The sequence below is a fragment of the Gigantopelta aegis genome, unplaced genomic scaffold (assembly GCF_016097555.1).
Source record: "Gigantopelta aegis isolate Gae_Host unplaced genomic scaffold, Gae_host_genome ctg4202_pilon_pilon:::debris, whole genome shotgun sequence".
In the NCBI taxonomy this organism is placed as follows: domain Eukaryota; kingdom Metazoa; phylum Mollusca; class Gastropoda; order Neomphalida; family Peltospiridae; genus Gigantopelta; species Gigantopelta aegis.
In genome coordinates, this window is record NW_024533734.1 from 68845 (window position 1) to 88709 (window position 19865).

Consider the following 19865-nt stretch of genomic DNA (forward strand, 5'->3'; position numbering starts at 1 on the left):
TATGTAATTGAACAACACTGATATGAAAAAATAAACTGAAACTTTAAAATTCAAGGAGTAATGTTTTTATTTATTTGTAAACCACAACCAAAGAAGCCACACCCAACCACATGTTCACTTTCTTTCAGTAGCATTAAGCCAACTAAGACTTCAAGCTAAAATGACACATAAAGTTCATTTTTGAAAGCTGTATGATATGTCACCATATTTATAAAAAGTCTGTGTCCCAAATTTCACAATCTATATGTCATTCTAACTCTCTTATACTATATTTCCTACAGGATTAAATGCCTACTTTGAATAAATGCTGCCTTTGAATACATCCCAAGAGCGAATACAGCCATTGTGCAAATAAAACTCTACCTCAATAAACACTGACTCTAGGCATGGTCGTGGGTGTGTCCTGAGACATGTATCTACATGATCAACATCAAAACATCTCATAATTCAGTTGTGAGGATTAGTGATATCTATGATAGAGATGGATCAAGAGAGCACAGGTCATATGATGTCACATTCAGGTTTTAAAGGCAGTTATAGTAGCTAGAAAAGAAATCAATGAAGTCAGTAGTATAGCCTTTACTAGGCATTTACAAAGTGGGTGGGTAGTAACCAACCACAAATCTCTAAAAGAAATACCTCAAATGAAACAAAGTGAAAACACAAGGAATTCCAAAGGTATGCCATTGGAAGTGTATGGAGTTAATTTACTGCCTTTTCATAGCAAAGGAGTTATATTATGTATAGTGCATTCAGAGGCTAAAGTGAGTGGTGTAGGTTTAATGTGATAGCTTGTAAAACAACAAAGTCTCAACACACGACAGAATGATACATTAAAGTCTTACCAATTTAAAAGCATTGCTATCAGGTTTAACATTATGTTTATCCATATATTTCTGTAAGTAGTAGATTTTGAAAAACTAAAGGAGAGAAACAATATTATGATGGAATAAATTATCCAATAATTGTTTGTGTAAAATATTTATAGAAAATAAAAATATACATGTACAAAGCACTTAACAGTCTTGCAGAATGTTAATAAAACATTGCAGTCACTAAAACTATCTGGAAAAATTACAAATTCATGAAAGGAATATTCACTATCTTTTTTTAACTATTTCTTTAAGCAATACCTCATCATCAAAATTGTTTAGTCTGCAATATTATGTAGAGACAGCATGTGTGTGTGTGTGTGTGGGTGTGTTTGTGTGTGTGTGTGTTTGTGTGTGTGTGTTGTGTGTTGTGTGTGTGTGTGTGTGTGTGTGTTGTGTGTGTGTGTGTGTGTGTGTGACTAACTTGACTTTCTGTCTACCCAAAATCTCCTCATCAGTGTAGAATGTTCTGGCATATATTTCAGTCCTCCCAATCTCTCTCTATTATAACAAGATACACATCTAAACACATGTAATATATCTAAAGACATTGTACAAATGTAGACTATTATAGTCATTAATTGAAAAGTAAATTAATCACGGTATTCATTATCGATCAATCAACAAGTATCAGTACATGTATCTTATTATGATGTACATATGTGTGTGTCACTTACCATGGGAAATCCCATGACAGGAATATCCTTTCAAGTTGTTCTCTGTGATATGGACTACTAGCTTCTACATCTTCTTGACGACAATGAAATATAGGTTCAAAAGTAAGGAGTTCCGCAAATATACAACCAAATAGCCCAAATATCTAATAAAAAGAAAAACAATGTGGTACATCATTGATAATTGTATTGGGTAACAATTTACATGGAAGGTTTATGGCATTATTTGACTATGTGCCAGTTGGTAGCTTTTCTGGTACTATTGTGGTACTGTAATTTACCTTTTTAGTATAGTACAATAAATTACTGTACAATAAAAGATATAGATTTAGAGTACATTATCTATGATACGGTACAGTATGCAGTACGTATTGTAATAATTCATGACCACAACTTCATTGTAACGTGCTCCAAATGGTATTATACTGTACCCTGTACTTAGGCAAACATACATAAGTCTACTATAGTATACAGTATAGTACTAGCTGATTCACATACTAAGCTAATGGACATGTATGTTCTTCCAAGACAAATTAAAATCATTATTAACATACAAGTAGGTTAAACTCATTTACATGTATGACATGTATAAGTTTTAGTTTCCTTACAATGGCTTTAGTATAATGTTTAGCTCCTAGTAATAGTTCAGGTGCTCTATACCAAAATGTCACTACTACTGGGTCTAGTTCAGCAAGAGGTTTGAGAGGAGCATTAAACAATCGAGCAAAAATCCCATATCAGCTAACAAAGAGAGACAGTAAATAAAGGACACCATATCTACAGTATTATCATAGTCCTATAGTACACAGTTATAGGACTGAAAACTGTCCAGTTGAACATTATTTTGTGTTACACACTTATACTTCAACAGTAAACATGGTCATTAACAAGTCTATTATTATAATAAACATCATCATAATAGCTTTGATGACACTAATTTTATATAAAATATTTTCACCTTTTAGGAATTGGAGAGGTAACAGAGAAACATACAAAAATTAAAACAAATTAGGTAGTTTTGAAACTTTAACCAGCCACACCCCATTAATTTAGTGCTGACAGATAAGGCTAATAAAATTCATTGGGTGTTGTGTGCATCAGAGGTACATATGCAGTTAAAGTGATTGAGGTCTATTTCACTATTAAGGTAATAAACAATAGTAATTATAATATAATAACAACAAAATTCATTGAACCATCCCACATATAGCAAGTTTAGCATTATTTGTATACGAAAAGAACGACATGAGACCAGACTTACCAATTTTAATCTTTACTCTCTCAGGACCATCTCCCATTACAATAATATTAGCAGGTTTCTAAATAATGAGATAGCAACGTAAATATGATATTATTACAAGAACATGCTCATTTAAGAAAACTTGATGGTCAATATATCGACATAATAAATCCTGACTATACAATGTACAGTATTATTGATTTTACATACTAATTGGCCTGATTATAAAGGGTCTGTCATTTAGTTTTAGCTTCGTTGCTCTAAGATATTTCAAATATAGTAATGTAACCTGCTGCGTTACATGTAACTTTATAAATTACAGTAATGATAATAATTGAATGTAATCATGAGTAAATGGATGTACTAATGTAAATGTATAGTAATGTAATATATACATCCATAGTACATGTGCACAATGGTACTGTTAAATGTGACAGCATTGTTGCATGTTTAGAAAACAAATTTGTTGAAAATCAAAAATTATACACTGACACACCACTAATTAAACTTTACATGCCTTAGTAGTCATACCTCTAAAAACTCATTCCTTTATTTTCACAATTATCCTCTATTAAGAAAGACTTAGTTAAGGATTTTCACTAAGTCTTAAACTTAACACACATTAACATAGTTTAAAATCTAATACTGTCTAGTCAACATTCATCACTGACCTTTGACCTCATAAATGAGGCATATTGGCAATCAAATGTTAACAGAAAAATCTAATCTTGTTCATAATAATGTCTGCTATTAGGAGGCTCCACTATATTATAGTTTAGTTCCCCAAGTAACTATACAGTCATTATTGATCAGTATGTCAAATCAATGAGTGATTCATACACTGATAATATATTATATATTAATGTTTGACATACCAAGTCTCTATGAAGGACCCAGTTAGCATGTAAGTAATGAATACCATCCAATATCTGATACATAAGAGATTTGCACCATTGTCTTAGGTACTTGGACTGCTGGCTTTTTTACCAGATTTAATAGCTCTATGATACTTGATAATGTGTATAGAAAATAATAAGAAAATGGAGTTAGAGATTAACTTGATCCCCATCTTCATTGTACACTGTATACATTAAAACAACTCATTATGTATAATATACTTATTTGATATATTATATACACAAGCTTGAAGATGAGGTATTATTAGTTAGTAGTACCTAATGTAGCACCTTGTCCTGATAATCATTGATATATCAGTAATAGTTATACATTATAGAAACACTAGGAAAATGGAAGTTGATGTACATTCATAATAACACATATATAATATGCACATATATATTATGTAGTGTATTGTATACAGTGACATTGAATGAAATAGTGACATCAAAATAATCTCATTAACTTCTTGTCTATATAATATACTAACACTTAGAGAACATATGTCACAAAATATGTGACAACAATAATGATTGGGAATATCTGGATGCCAAAATCTGTGATACAGTCTATATTATAAGTCTATGTTGTAAACTATACAAGCTTAAAGCTTCAAACTTTAAATAAAAAACTAGTACTAGTTGGTACTAGAGGGCTATTATTGCTACCCAAATCAAATTGTTCTAGAGTCTATAAAACTCCTCCCAATATTGATATGATTAGATGCTACTTTGAGACATGAAGATACCACTGCGACATTTCCATGGTGGAAAACACTATAAAAACTTGATATACATATATCTATAGGCACATATGAAGTTTTAAGCATATAACACAAAGCATTATGTTGAAGCAAACACATTTGCAGTCTATGAGGTTTCATGGGCATGCCTAACTTTCAAAGAAACATGGTCTTTTAAAAGCCTCAAATGTTGAAGATAATCATAGTTTGAAAGAGCACATTCATGTGACATTTCAGTATTTGTTTAATAAAAGTGGGTGTTGCCCACCAAGGGTAAACATATATAAATCTTAAGTAATGGATTTACATACATTTGACTTATAAATTAGTAAATCCCTTGCACTTCACACTGGGTATCCATACACTCTGTATAAAAGTTTCTTTGATTAAGTTATATTCCTGGCTAGGGGTGTGGTTATTATTTCATCATTAAGGAATGAGGATTTTATGAATATGTACATGTATTAATTACATTGTATTAATTACATGTATCACTTACCCAGAGGTCATGTTCAGCATAATCAATAATAACCACACTTTTCTATCAGCATGTGATAAGAACACTCTTTGTAGACTAATCAAATTAGTATGTTTTTTACTCTCTCAGTAACTATAATAATATAAAAAAAAATATACATGTAAAGAATTTCCAGTTATATTTCAAATTATACAATATGTGTACATCAAGAGGACATAAGTACAAAAATTGAGAAAGGCTTGGAGTACTGTAGGAATCACACACACTAGCTCTATCTTACCATACCATGTACATGTATGTATAGAAATATATGTGCTCATACATAGCACTTTAGGTTAATTTTTTTAAGTTCATAACATTATCATTACAGAAGTAATTGCTAAATAACAGTTTTCCCAGATCCTTTCCACAGGATTAGACCTTAGTTTCAGAGACTAATAACACTCATGACCCACATGTCTCATAACAGATAGGATACTTCCCAGCAAAAACAAAATCCGTAACATCAACTAATTTAATAGTATAACATTCCACAATACTAACAAAATATGACAATAAGCTGAACTAGTTTTGTTAGTCTTGCTGGTACAGTCAACTATATATATAAGTAAGGTAGTGATAAGCAAAACTTGAACAATGAAAACTCAAAAAGATTTGGTTCACAGATTTTTGTACAAAAACTTGTTAGAAAAATATGACGTAATATTTCACAGTAAAATTTATCAACATTTAATACCATGCAATTAATCATATAAATAAGCCATATGCTTATAGGTTGTCAGGGTCAGAGATTTATCCAGTGTAACCAGACAGTTTCTTGCCTTGAAGGGTACAAGATTACATACCAGTCACAGAAACAAACTCATAATACAAACATACAGGTATACAGTTTGTAATACTAAACTTACAGCAATTTCCCGACATGCTGACATTGATATTACAGTACCTTCAATTGTTTTAGAGCATAATCCTTTGGATCATCACTATAGAGAAGAAATATGACGTCATTTCACATCTAACAAAACAGCTGATTCATTTTTGATTTTACTGACCCACTTCTCTTCCTCGCTTTATAAACATGACCATATGTTCCCCACCTATTTTCTTTCCTCGAATTCAAACAGCTCTTCTACCTTCTCTTCTTTTGATTAATGCTTCTGTGAAAACCTACATCATCTTTTGGATGATCTAATATAACGAACAACAACAACAAACGAAATAGTTACTATTAAAAATATAGTATATACGGAAACAACCCAAACCGCGAACAAAATATGTTATGAATACGTGCGTGAAACCTAGACGGGATAGCTTTCCAATTAAAAGAAAAAATTACATTTCTCTGTTTTACAACAATGACGTGTTGTTAAAACTCAGAATTGGTTTAGTGGCATGATGAATGTATGCCATTTTTCAATAATGCAAATTAATGTGGAAGTCATGCATCTCACAAAAAGTTTCGTTTCAAGCTATCTAGACACTCACTGCTTTCTCACATTGAAGTGCTTGAAAATAAGAAGTGGTAACCTTCTTGTACAAACGCATAAACCTTCTAGGTGTATAAGTATTTATTCGCTCTCAAGTACGAAAATCCAAAAAGATAGCCAGCAAGAAAAATTGGGCTATATCTACATACATAGGTAGCTGTTACTTGCTTGGCGAGTGATTATGCATGCATATGAAGCACTACTCAGGTTATATTGTTATAATGTACAAATAATAGTTCTAATTTCATGCAGTAACTATAATATTATTATTATGAGTTGAATAATTCAGTGCATTCTCTGGCCATGTTCCAACTCTTGTTATAAATGGTTAAATATTTAAGAAGGTATTTTAAGATTGGTTGCTATTAATTTGATTCATAAGATTTAATTTATCTCAATTGGCCAATAATATGTGTCAATTTATATAATGTCAGCTACGGGGGGGGGCTGTATATATACTTTTATAGTTTATATCAGCCACTATATGCCAATATATGTGCTTTCATACTCTAGTTTAATTACTGGGTTTTTAGTTAAGTAACATTTTTTATATTGAGGTATAACTTCATGATCTGTTGTGGACTAACATTCATGGATCATATACAATTCATATGCAGCAAATGGTTCTACTAGATTGTGGTATGAAGGTAATTTATAGTATATTTTCATTTGAGATATCCGGACCACTTGTCAGACATCATTGTGTCTTATTGTGCGTTGTATAAGAGCGTGCCTACAACAAATAGTTAACGTAACTTACTTGTCGCGATGAGTGAAGTTTTTCTAATCCAGTATATCTTGCAAATTACATAGACTTAGTAATATATAGCAGTATGAGAATTGAAATCACCCACTGACTACCTGTTAATACAACTTACAATATATTACAGTAATATGTAATATATATGTATAATATTATATATGCGGGATAATATAGGAGTCAGAGAACTATTCAACTTACTATATCGACAATAGTACTGACTATTTAATATAAGATAAAATTAATGCTGGAGCTGGCTCGTAAACAACAGATGAGGACATAAAGACATCCAGTTCTTTAACATTACAGATAGATTAAAATTATTATTATGTTAAATTGTAATAAAAAAGTATCATGAGACAATTCGGCCTGTTTACCACTATGTTAAGACTATGAAAGTCAATGCTGCGATAAGAAGCTAAGCAAACTTTTCTTTGGAGAACTTAGATTCCTAAAGGTGAAATTCGGCATAGTGTGGATAAAATAACACATACATTGTGACATACAATAAAGCTATAATATTCTAAATGTCCATCTCTTAATGTATCAATAGTCTATATTAACTGTAAATGCTTTATAAAATTTTGGAAACTAGTTTAGACTTTAAGCAAAAGTGAAGTATTGTAGAGATTTGAGTAGTTTTGGGGAAGATCTCCATGTACTCAATCAACATTAGAAAATTACTGTAATACTTAAAAAAGGCACAAACACTACGTATACTATAATATTTAATCTAGATATTTGAAATGAAATATCAAAAATCAAATAATTATGTGCTCAATATGAATTTGTTTTGTGTTAAAGCTTTATCTGTAACCCATGTAATGTGTAAATATACTTCACATATGTTAATGTTATGAGTATTTATGTTCTACGGACTTCTTTTTTTAACGGGTTGTGGGAATTCCACTATTTCTGTGTGGACTTTTTCAAATTTAGCATAGGGTTGCATGTATACCTTTCCCATTCTTCATGAGTTTACACACAACATCGTCATTGACCTTTATGAAATATTTGATTGTGTGAATTTAAAGTTACCTTATCCAAGAGTGAGTTAAGTTCAGAATCTTGGACTTGTATATGCAACTTTCCACTCACGTCACTGGCTCGATAAATGAGCAAGCTATAACAAGACAGCATCTATTTATAACGGCTTGCAATAGTTTTCCACGTCGGGGTATGCAGAGTCCCATTATATGAAAGCAATTAATCACACATCACCGATTTCACATTAGAAAAACTATGTGGACTACACTGCTGAATCATTTCATAACCAATACTGACTAGGTAGCACTACATACATGGAACTACTCTACTTACCACCCTTTTCATACGAGAACTAAGCATAAACTTATCACTCTTGAGCTTTCGGTATAACGGTCTTAAACGGTTGCTTGCAGTCTCTCCGATATTATGAAAGTAATGGAAATATTTATAAGACATGCAGGCAGTTTACGAGAAAGCAACATTAGAATGTTGATCCACTATTCAAGCAGAGGGACAAGAAGGGACGAAAGAGATATAAGATGAAATAGCTCTAAGACGAATAATAATAATCATGCACATCTACCTCTATTATGACAAAATATAGAGATCCCAGCATCTAGATGGCACTTTCTCACACGCTGTCATAGGAATTGCTCCTCTTTTCTCCGCTTAATAGTTTAAATGTATATTGTTAACTAATATACACTGTGTCCTTTCAATTAAAATTTCTCCTCTCACAGTAATTATAATGCATTGTTGCACTACCATTTGGATTGAGGAAATTTTTTATTAATTATGAATTTATTGTTTGTATTATTATATAAATTGTATTGTTTACTTACTGCTGTGGGATGAGTCCATATGGCAAAAATTATTGTGATCAAAATCTATGGAAATTCTTTAAAAATTTAATGAACTAAATTCTTGGTGAGGTAAATGACGAGTGTTGTTGTACTAGCCTATGAACGCAAATGCTAAATAAGCAAATGCTAGAGAACTTTTCTTAGATAATTAGAGTTCTTTTACTGGAAACATCCATGCCTAGAGGTGACAACAAACAAATTACCATTTGACATACAATTAAACTATTATATAAATATCCATCACCCTACATTGTAGAGCAATAGTCATCTTAACTGTAACAATGCTTTATTAAATTCTTGGGAAAACTACTAGGTCTTACGGCCTTAGCATGTGGAAGTATTGAAAGATTGGACTTTATCCTGGATTGTAAGATATTGAGTGTATCACCCCATCCCACATTACAAAATTCACAATCATGTCTTATATACACTTTAAAACTAATGTACAAACTGAGAATGTAATTTACGTACTACACTTTATGTAAGATAAGAAACTAGTTTGTAATGGTAATGTATGCTTTGCGACCCAAAACAACTTTTCTCAATTTGTTTAATGTTGCTACTACTAAAGAATTTCATCATTTTTAGATAATGTAGCCTCACATTAAACACTCTGAAACACAGTAAAGCCTCAACCACAAAGTTCTTAATAGGTGGACGTCTCTGTCACAAATTTTAAAAGCTAATACTTTTTCAAGAGTTATATGTGATATGTTAGAGTTGCTGTACACCACACTTTCGGATCATGTCTTTATATATTTTAACATCTTAATACTTATATTCAAACAAGACCCTTGACCCAACAATTTTTCACTCTCCAGATTACCTCTTGTGGCATTAATGCGCACAAGGATCAAAAAGATTCAACAGAAAAACCGGCACAGCTAATCCCTAAACAGAGAAATGAAATAACTTCAAACTGAAAACATGAGAAACGACAGGTCTATTAGTGGCCTGTAAGAACAAAGTGGGCAGATATCTCCACATTGTAGCTCTCATTTCATACTTTTTACTGTTTAAATGACTGTGTTCGTAGGTCAATATTTGTCTTTAATAGTATATTTATTTGTTTGAGTAAATTAAAAGTTGATTAAACATTCACCATTATAATTTGAATAGCATGAAAGTAATGAAAAATGTAAAACTGGTTTAGTAAAGTGCAGTATACAAGCAAAAAATTAACAGTAGAAAAAATTTCCTGAGCTCAATTTACCAGAGGAGTAGGAATAAAGCTTAAGTGGGGGTGGCTGGATCCTTATAATTTAGCATATTTTGTTATATATTATTAAAAATCAAAATGACACAAAAAACCATAATTGTTGTCCGTAAAGGAAAGACAACTCTTTGCTACTTTAGTAATAGTTATGTGATCAATATGGTCCTTATTTGTATATATCACAGAGATGTTTAGTCTTGGATATACTATGAGGTAAATTATTTAGAGCGTATAGGTTGAAAAATGCGTTTAAGTTATATTAAATTTTTTGTTATAGTATTAATCTTTTACAGAAGTTGAACAGCGACCAACAACATTCTACAATGTGGGTGATTGATTGTAAATGTATTATCAAATTAAACAATAACAATTCAGCAAGAGGTTATTGTTTTACATATTTGAGTGCAACAGGTGGGCTTAGCCCTCTGATTTGACGTGGGGGCTTCAGCCACGTCCCCCGTCCTCCCCGTGTACAGTACTCTATGGTCAGTAGAAAGGAGGTAGCAATGCTTACATGAATTACAGTAGGAATGGCACAATTGTACACAATCCTAGTGGAAATGGACTTGGTAAATGGATTTAAATTCTCTTTGCTTCCATATGAGTGTTCTATGTTTTACACCTAAATAGGATTGTAGGTTGTGAAGAGTTAAACATGATCGTGCAATGATGGTCGCTTCAGTTCTGCACATGCCACTGCTCCCATTACAAAGCTATTGACTAGGTCAAGGTTTCTATTTCAAGGTTATTATAGGCCCCATAGTTACAAGATCCTAATTTCAATTGTCAAGATACTGATGATTGATCGAGTGATTTCCTATGACAAGACTTTTGCCAATCAAATAGTCACAAAAATATATGAATATATTTTGAAAATTTATACCCTGAATTTTGGAAACAAATTTTCTTAATATATACTATGATAGAGATATATTATATAATATATAATCCATGTATAGGTGATGAAGAACGATATATAATGTTTTTTTTTTTTTTTTTTTTTTGTTTTTTTTTTGTCCTCAAATGGATATAGGTCATCTTGTCATCTCAACTGTAAACCCACTATAATCGTTATGATAGCTTTGTAAATTTTTAAGAACTTATAAATTTCAGAAAAGTTTCAATAGATTGATGATTATAAATCTGACCAGATTAGTGTTCTATCAAAAATACACGAAAAAGTGACATCTGCAAAAGTGTATTAGTGCCTATTGTCAGAAATAATCTACAATAATAACATCACTACCTGAACCCGAATTCGAGCTTCGGAATGACCGACATTATGATGTCACAATCTCCACAAAAACCATATCAAGGCAAATTGCTATATCCACCAGATTCAAAAAGAGAACAACTAAAAAAAACGACTGTCAAAAATGCTAAACGGCCTTTGTTGTACATACAGCAAAATGTTAAAATTACGATTATTGCAAAGATTGCTGCAATATTGATGATGTTTGGCTATAACATTGCTGTGTAAACAAAAAAACAACATCTGCTGACAAAATTAATTGTGTTTAGTTTTTACTAGTGGTTGCAAACATGCTCTCAATGTTGATAATGTCAATTATGTCGGAACGGTGGTTGGGGTTCTTTTTTATTTTTGCTATTCTTTAAAATAATCTTGAGTATTGTAGTTGTCATTGAGCGAACACTTATTTTTAAAAATGATGAACAGACAGAAAATGGAGGATAATGAGCGACGAAGATTTTTTTGTAAAGGCAAATTTTGTACTTCTTGTGTTTTACTTGCGGGACTTTGATTACCTCGCCTTAAAATGCATACAATTTTGTCTTTGCAAGTACCATCAAAAGAAAACAGTTCAGTTCTGGATCAGGTGACTCACAGTATTGTTGCAAGAATTGCGTTTCAGAATGTGGGACAAAGAATGTTTGAAATTGTTAATCGAATATATAATTTGATCTCCTGATATCTACATTTGTGGGGAAACTACTTGGATTTATAGCCTAAAACCGCATTTAGTATTTTTGAGGTTTTGTTCTGCAAAATCCAATTTCCGTCAAATGTATGATAACACAGAGAAATTTATGTGTATGCTGATATCATATTAAATATATCATATGCTTGTTTAGTCTTATGCAAAAAGGATGGTTATCATGGCTTATGATATTTATTACTTCACAAAAGTGAGAGACATCCAATTTTCTGGGAAAAACATGTGTAAAAACTCATGCAAAAAGGGCAGCTATATATTCTTTCTCTGTTCTACATGATTGGAAGAGTATACTTCACATGTTAATGATTGCTGCGTAGTAAATGAGGTTTAATTATGAGTATTCTAACAAACAAAATCATCAAGATATTTTTGATGATGGGACTCAATTGTAACTAAGTTCAAAGTACCAAGATTCAATAAAGTAGGAATGAAAGATTTAAGCGGTCACTTTTGGTATAATGCTAGTTGTGTACAATTATCATAAAAACCACTAGCAGTAGCAGTTGTGTTCTAATGGTAACCTACATGTGGGGTACGAAACCATGGCAGCATTTCTGATAAAAACATTCTCACCAATGTAAAGACACACTGAAATAAAGAAGGTTAGTGAAAAAAGCAATAGAAGAGTATAAAGAGATCTGAAATATACAAGTCATTTGAAACTATGAAGACAAAGAAAATCGGTATCAAAAATGTATTCACCCATTTTGTAAATCCCGCTAATTTACATTATTTGCACATTTTATTTTATTTTATATGTATCTTTTTATCTATGCTTTTGCCTATGGAGTTTAAACTGGATAAACCCAATCCATGGGCTATGGTTCCCTTATAGTTACTTTTGCTATTTTTCTGTTTGCTGTGAATATATACCCATTTCTAGTAGCAGCTCTTTGGCTAATTCCCATCTTAACTTTTTATTTTCCAGTTATGTTATGTGTGTTCTGTATAAATGTGTATTATTGTAAATAGTTTAAAAGTGTCATAAAAAATACTTAATAACTTGTGGTCAGTATGAATACTGTTAATTGGTGGTATAAAGTTCATTCAATGTATTTTCTATTTTTAATTACAGTTTGCAATGTGTGTATTGCTTTGGTATTTTGTTCTTAAAACTCTTTGACACATATTGTGGTTCCCATATAATATTTATATACTCTGTCATTATCAACGGCTCGTAGTACAGATACAACAAAAAGTTATGAAGTTACCTCAAAGACATTCTTTGAACTTTCAGAAGTCCAGTCATGTCCATTTTAACAATATTGACTGTTTATATCATTAGTTGATATTTCACTTTATGTGTGTTAATCTATTTGTCAGATAAGAAAATCTCAACAATTAATTAGGCATAACTGTATATATAAAATATACATGTGGTCCAAACTGCCTAGACATGATACATGAAGGAAAAGGATTCATATTGACCACACAAATTATAATTGAAAAAAATCATCAACAACCACTTAAAACTATAGCCATTCAAAACATTCAAGTTGGAGTTTGTCATTCTATTATGTTAAAGTGACTGATGATAAAAGAAGCAAGAAAAGGCTTAGCTTAATTGTGCTGAAAATAAACTTATACTGCTTGAACTATATCTTATTCCATTGGTAAAAGAAAGTAAGTATCATCACGCTCATCTCTTGGTATTGGTATTACCTTCGTTAGGTGCACTTATAATTCAGTTGGAAAATAGCAATGAAGATGATGAGGGAGATAAGGACCATGAAACATAAACTATTATATGTTTTTCCATTTTGTTTCAGAAAATATATTTTGAGCCACGATGTGAAATCACTGCTTTAATCTGCTGAAAAAAAACCTAGATGTTGATAGAGCAGTGTAAAGAATACAGTTTATTTGCAATTGATCCTCAATCTCATGAAAACACAGAGGCTAAGTGAATATTCATACTTGTAACTTCTAAGTACACCAGAAGACATCATTACAGATGCTCCAAAAGACAATGACGTTAATTCATTGATCCCAGAAAAAAAGATGAAAAATTTGCAATCCTTTGCAAAAATTGAAAGACAATGGAAACAGTCCCACATTCTCTGAAGTAAAGTTCATTTTGCTTTTGATCAGTGACGTCGTTTACCTGTACTACATTAGTTCAAAAAATTCTACGTACATCCTAGTACCACTGCACCAGGAAGATGATTTAACAAGCTTTAAGGGATATCACTGATCAAAAGCGAAATAAAATTATTATTTCCAGAGAATGTGGATTATGTTATTTTTTTAAAAAAAGAATGTCTCAATATTATGTTGTTGCTCTAGAAATCTAATACGAATTAATAGCATTAACAATAAAACCTATTTCAATGAGTTAAAGTGTATTCATTCCAGCTCCACTCAAGAATCAAAACCCTCATGCATGCATCAAACTACTTTTAATTTTAAACAAATCACCAAATACCCTCAAAGATGACTCAAATCTACCCTCCATCTATGATCACAATATCCATTAGTGAAATGAATTGGTAAATTATGACAAAAACATTACAAAACATTAACAAACAGTACTAAGTGTACTTTGTTGACTGGCTCAATTTGATCAAATAGAAGCCTGTCTGCTGTCTATAAGTAAGAAGATTATATATGATAATAGACAATGCTAACTTGATAAACTCAATGAAAATAGAAATTTGTTTATTTGAATATAAAACAGAAGACAATTTAAAATCAGTTTTTTTTAAAAAAACAATGTGTATATTATTAGTAGTGATTTGTTAATACCAAAACTCATTAAGTTTATTTTTCGAAAAAGAATATTGTCTATACTTTCAACATTAACTTTGATACCATCCGAATCATGTAAGGAAATAACTCAATGACATGACAGGGAAGGCCTATTATCGATAAGGAATGGATTCAGACACAATACATTTTGCTGAAAGACAAGCAAGAGGAAGAGGAGTCAAAAAGTAGTCATCGAGATAAGGATTAATAGGAACACGCATATATATGTTAGGTATACCAACAGCATCAAGATGAGCTCCAAGAGCAAGAAGCAATGATGTAGCTTCTTTTGTCTGAGCTAACTAAGAGGTCGACAACCAGTCCACCCAACCTTGTTCACAAATGCGTCACCACCTGACTGTAGTAATATAGACAGAAAACAATCACTCATTGTTCTTCTATCATATCCTGATAAAGCAATATCAAGAACATTTATGCACAATTTTGACCCGATTGGAAACACAGGACATTTTGCTATGACTTGTTGACAAAGACTTAGTCACATCAAGAGTGTTGAGGGGTTTTTAGATAGACTGGTCGAGCAACTTTAAACAATTTTTTCAATTATAGAAGGAAACAAGACGATCATCCACTCTTCAATATAGTGATTTACCTCATTGTAATTCACAAGCATTTCCAAACTCATTCTTTGACACTCTATGAGATTATACATAATTGCTTCAAACTTAGTGCTAAGATCTTGTACCTCTGTAAGCCCTTTTACAAGTTTTATCCATACATTTATCAATAGAGTAACATCCATTTTTAATTTGGAAAAAAGATCACTTCGTTCACTTTCTAATGCCTTCTTCAAAACGTGAAAAAGCATCATAGTACCTCGAAGCCATAAACAAAGACCCTCAGTAAAGTGATCAAGTACTATCATCCATCCTCCATACATGAACAAAGAGCTAATAACAGTAAAGTTACCATAACCAAGACATCGTTCTCTGATAATAAGGCACTGATAAGCTAGGTTTACTTGTGTAGTAGTGTTAGTTAAATCAGAGTACTTTTCATTTAATTCTTGAACAGAGATCACCTCTGATATACCACCATAATCTTCGATAGGCTCTGACATAATAGGTGGTGGTAGCATCAATTTGGCTTGGAGGGTTAATCCTTCCTTAATAAGACCATAACATGCTCTGATGCTATCTATAGGAGTTGAGTTAATATAAATATTCCATATAATGAGAATGTAGCATTAACTAAAATGCTATCAACCTTGAGATGAGGAGGACAAAGAGGATGCTTTGCGAAAACATCAGTTATCTCTTTAGGATTATTGCGGGGTTTTGGTGAATTTTCATTTAAGAAATCATCTGAGTCTACATAAAAATTATTTCATCAGCAAAAAATAAAGCATTAGCTTTACGTGCTGGCTGAAACCAATTAGATTGTATTTTTGCCGACAAAAGCACCCTTAAATTATCTGCACAACCCCAACCACTACTTACAGCATGATGTAGTACATTGTAGCCACATTCATCAGTTAGAGTAGCATCAGCACCTGCTTTAAGAAGCAATAAAATGATATCTTTGACATGTCGTTCTGTTCCATTAACAGCATACATTAATACAGATTGCCTCTTATTATCTCGATAGTGAAGATCAGCTCCAACTTTTATTAGATAGCTAACAAAATCTTTGTTTGGAGATTGCTCATTAACAGCTCTTAATAAAGGGGTAAGAGAAGAATTGTCAGGTATATTAACTGACGCTCCATGAGACACCAGTAATTTTAAAATTTTAGTCGAGGAAACTTGTAACAACAGCATGAACTAGCGTCTCTTCAGATGATATTATGATTCTAGCATTGTGACGCTGAAGGTGAGGATAAGGATAGACGATAAGTTGTTGATATCAAACTTTCCTGCGTGATGTTTAAGTACAAACTTGACTAACTTGATATTGTCAGAGCGACAAGCTTCATGTACTACTGATATAAACCCACTAGTAAATGTAGTAGGACCAATATACAAGTTATGTTCACTTAGAAACTGCTGTAGATCACTCACTACTTGTTTTGTGAAGTAGTACTTGAAGGTTTACTATGTGCTGACACTCGCTTAACCCAGTGTTTAAGTTCTTCAGTTGATAGTAACCACTCCATTTTGACTTTAGCTCATAACTTCCTGCTAAAATGATTGATTGTGTTGTGTTGTTAATTAGTGTTGTATTTCCGTTTTGTACTTCCGTAAATAACAATTATTTAACGTTCAGAATGCGCCGCCATTTTACTGTTTAAAGTAAAATGGTGGCGCACCTCTAAAATGGATTTCAGGTCCAAACAGATCTGTTCTTTGATGTTGCTCCTGATAATTCTTTCTGGCGAAATTTACCCTCAACCCTGGTCCAGTCAAACATCCCTGTAGCATATGAAACCAGTCTGTAAGATCAAATCAAAAAGTTCTCTTGTGCGGTAAATGTGGCTTATGGGTGTATAGTAAGTGCTGTAGTGTTTTAAATAAGGCAATATGATGACTATTTGAAGAAGGATGTTTTCTCTCATGGGTGTGATTAAGATGTATAGTCTCAGCTATTGCATTTCATGACTGTTTCTCTGCTACCTGCAAGATCAAACTTATCAACTTCATTAATGTCACCCTTATACACCTCTCACCTATTAAATTCTAACAAATGTGGCATTCGAATTGCTCACACAAATGCAAGAAGTCTTGTATCTTTTGCTGATGAAGTATCCACTTACTTTGAAATGAAAAATTGACATTTTAGCTATCACTGAAACTGGCTTGATGATTCAATAAATGATAAAGAAGTTTGTCCCAGTTAACTATCAAATTATGCGTAAAGATAGGAATCATGGAAATCTGCAAATATAACTTGAATAATGAAGACAAAAGGTGATCTGTCTCCTAATAACTGTAGACCAATTTCAGTAGTACCAATTTTATCTAAAATATTAGAAAGGACCATTTATAAGTAAATACAGGTTCATCTTTTAGATAACAATCTTTTGACACCTAAGCAATCAGCTTTCAGACCTCAACATTCAAGTCAGGATGTTCTTATTCATGTCACTGATTCATGGCGGAAAGAAATAGATAAATGAAATTACATTGGTGCAGTATTTCTGGATCCTGCCAAGGCATTTGATTGTGTAAGCCACGACATTCTGATTTCAAAGCAGCCTTACTTTGGTATAAATGGTTCATCATTACAATGGTTGATTAGCTACCTGATGGAAAGAAGACAGAGAGTATATCTTGACTCTGATATTCAGGGTGGAAGCTGGTTACCATCGGAGACCACAGGGTTCATATTAGGTCCCCTCCTGTTTAGTTTTATAACATAAATGATCTGCCATCAGTTGTCCAACATAGTGATATTAATCTTTATGCTTATGACATGGAACTACATTCTCCCCACTCTGATTCCAAGGTACTTAACACAATTGAAAACAAATACCATTGCTGTATATTGTCCAAGATTTGCCTTTTAATTTTGTGTTGTTCCAACCAACATAATCACAGATTTTGATGAATTTAATTTAAGCCTGTTAGCAGACATCCAGTCAATATCATGTTGAACGTTTGATGTCAAAACAAGTTAGAGTGTTTATATGAATATCATCTCAAATGATATGATGTCACTACCTTAATGGCTGATATATACGGAGAGAGAGAGAGAGAGGGGGGGGGGGTAATAATTGCTTCCAATTACTTTAACTTATTTCACATAATATTCCACATTTAATATACTATATTCAGTTAAATTAAGGTTAAAGGTTTATATACAAATTGTTCCTCTCTTATCCTCAACATAATATCCTTTACAATAGTGATATGTACATTGTTCATATGAATATTGAGTAAGTGAGGTCCATTAATGTCATCCCATTATTCATATGTAAATGTGCAAACTTCTCTATCCCAGAAATATCTATTGTTGAACTGCAACAATTCATATAAAATCAATTATAACTTGATTAATTGAACTGACCTCAATAGTCTAGTTATATTATTAATGTGTAGTCTTCTAGCTCATCTGAAAATAAGAAAGAAAGTGTTTGACTTCTCTATAAGTAGTTAAGAAAAATTATTAAAGTATGTTTTTCTTCAAACATTCTCTTAGGAAAGTTAAAAGTTAGCGAACAAATCTCCATAAAGAGGTTTTAAAATGAGGCCACATGTGCAAGTAATTAGTTTTCAGAAACGCTAAATGACCAGCTGTCAGAGAGCAAAAAAGTGCGACATTAGAAAAGTAAGTGTTGACAAAACTGCTCTATTTTTATTGTCTATTAGTTTTGTTAGAGAAATAAATTGTTAAAGAAGAAGAGCAAATAATGACAAAAGAAATTTATAGAGAAAATAAAAGTGAGTGAGAAGACAGATTAAGAATAAACAGCAAACTACTTACTATTACCAAAACTGTAGTCTGTCTTTAATAACTTGAATAACTGTCTAACTTCTTACAATAGTTTTTATGTTGTTTTGATAACCATAGTTTCCTTATTGTAGTATTTTTACTAAGTGATGTACATATTTGTCTTCATATCATCATTGTTCAGTGAAGTATTGTAGAGAAATAGTATTGTCAGTGATGTTACTTGTTTGTATTAGATCTGCTATTGTACTGGTACTACTCTGAAGTGATCTGAGGATTACATCCGATGTTCAACATAGTCAATGTTTGGTTTTTACTAAGTCCTTCACAGATATATCGGACTCCATTATCAGTGATGTTACAGTTGATGAGTTCTAGTTCTTTTAAAGTTGTATTACTTGATAACATAGTAGATAAGTGAGTTATATCTTCATGGGTGACATCAATAACATTAACATTAGACAACACTAACTGTTCAAGTGTTTTATTATTAAAGAGACTATCACTGACTTGTTTGATACCACCAGTAAGTGAAGAGGACAACAGCCGTAGTGTCTTTATTGTTTTATTAGTTTTTAGTATCTCTGATAATA

The 19865-nt window shown here is 32.0% G+C and overlaps 1 pseudogene; it reads right to left on the reverse strand.

The window, feature by feature from the left end:
* LOC121392626 overlaps positions 1–19865 on the reverse strand; it is a 75090-nt pseudogene that overhangs the window by 48641 nt on the left and 6584 nt on the right.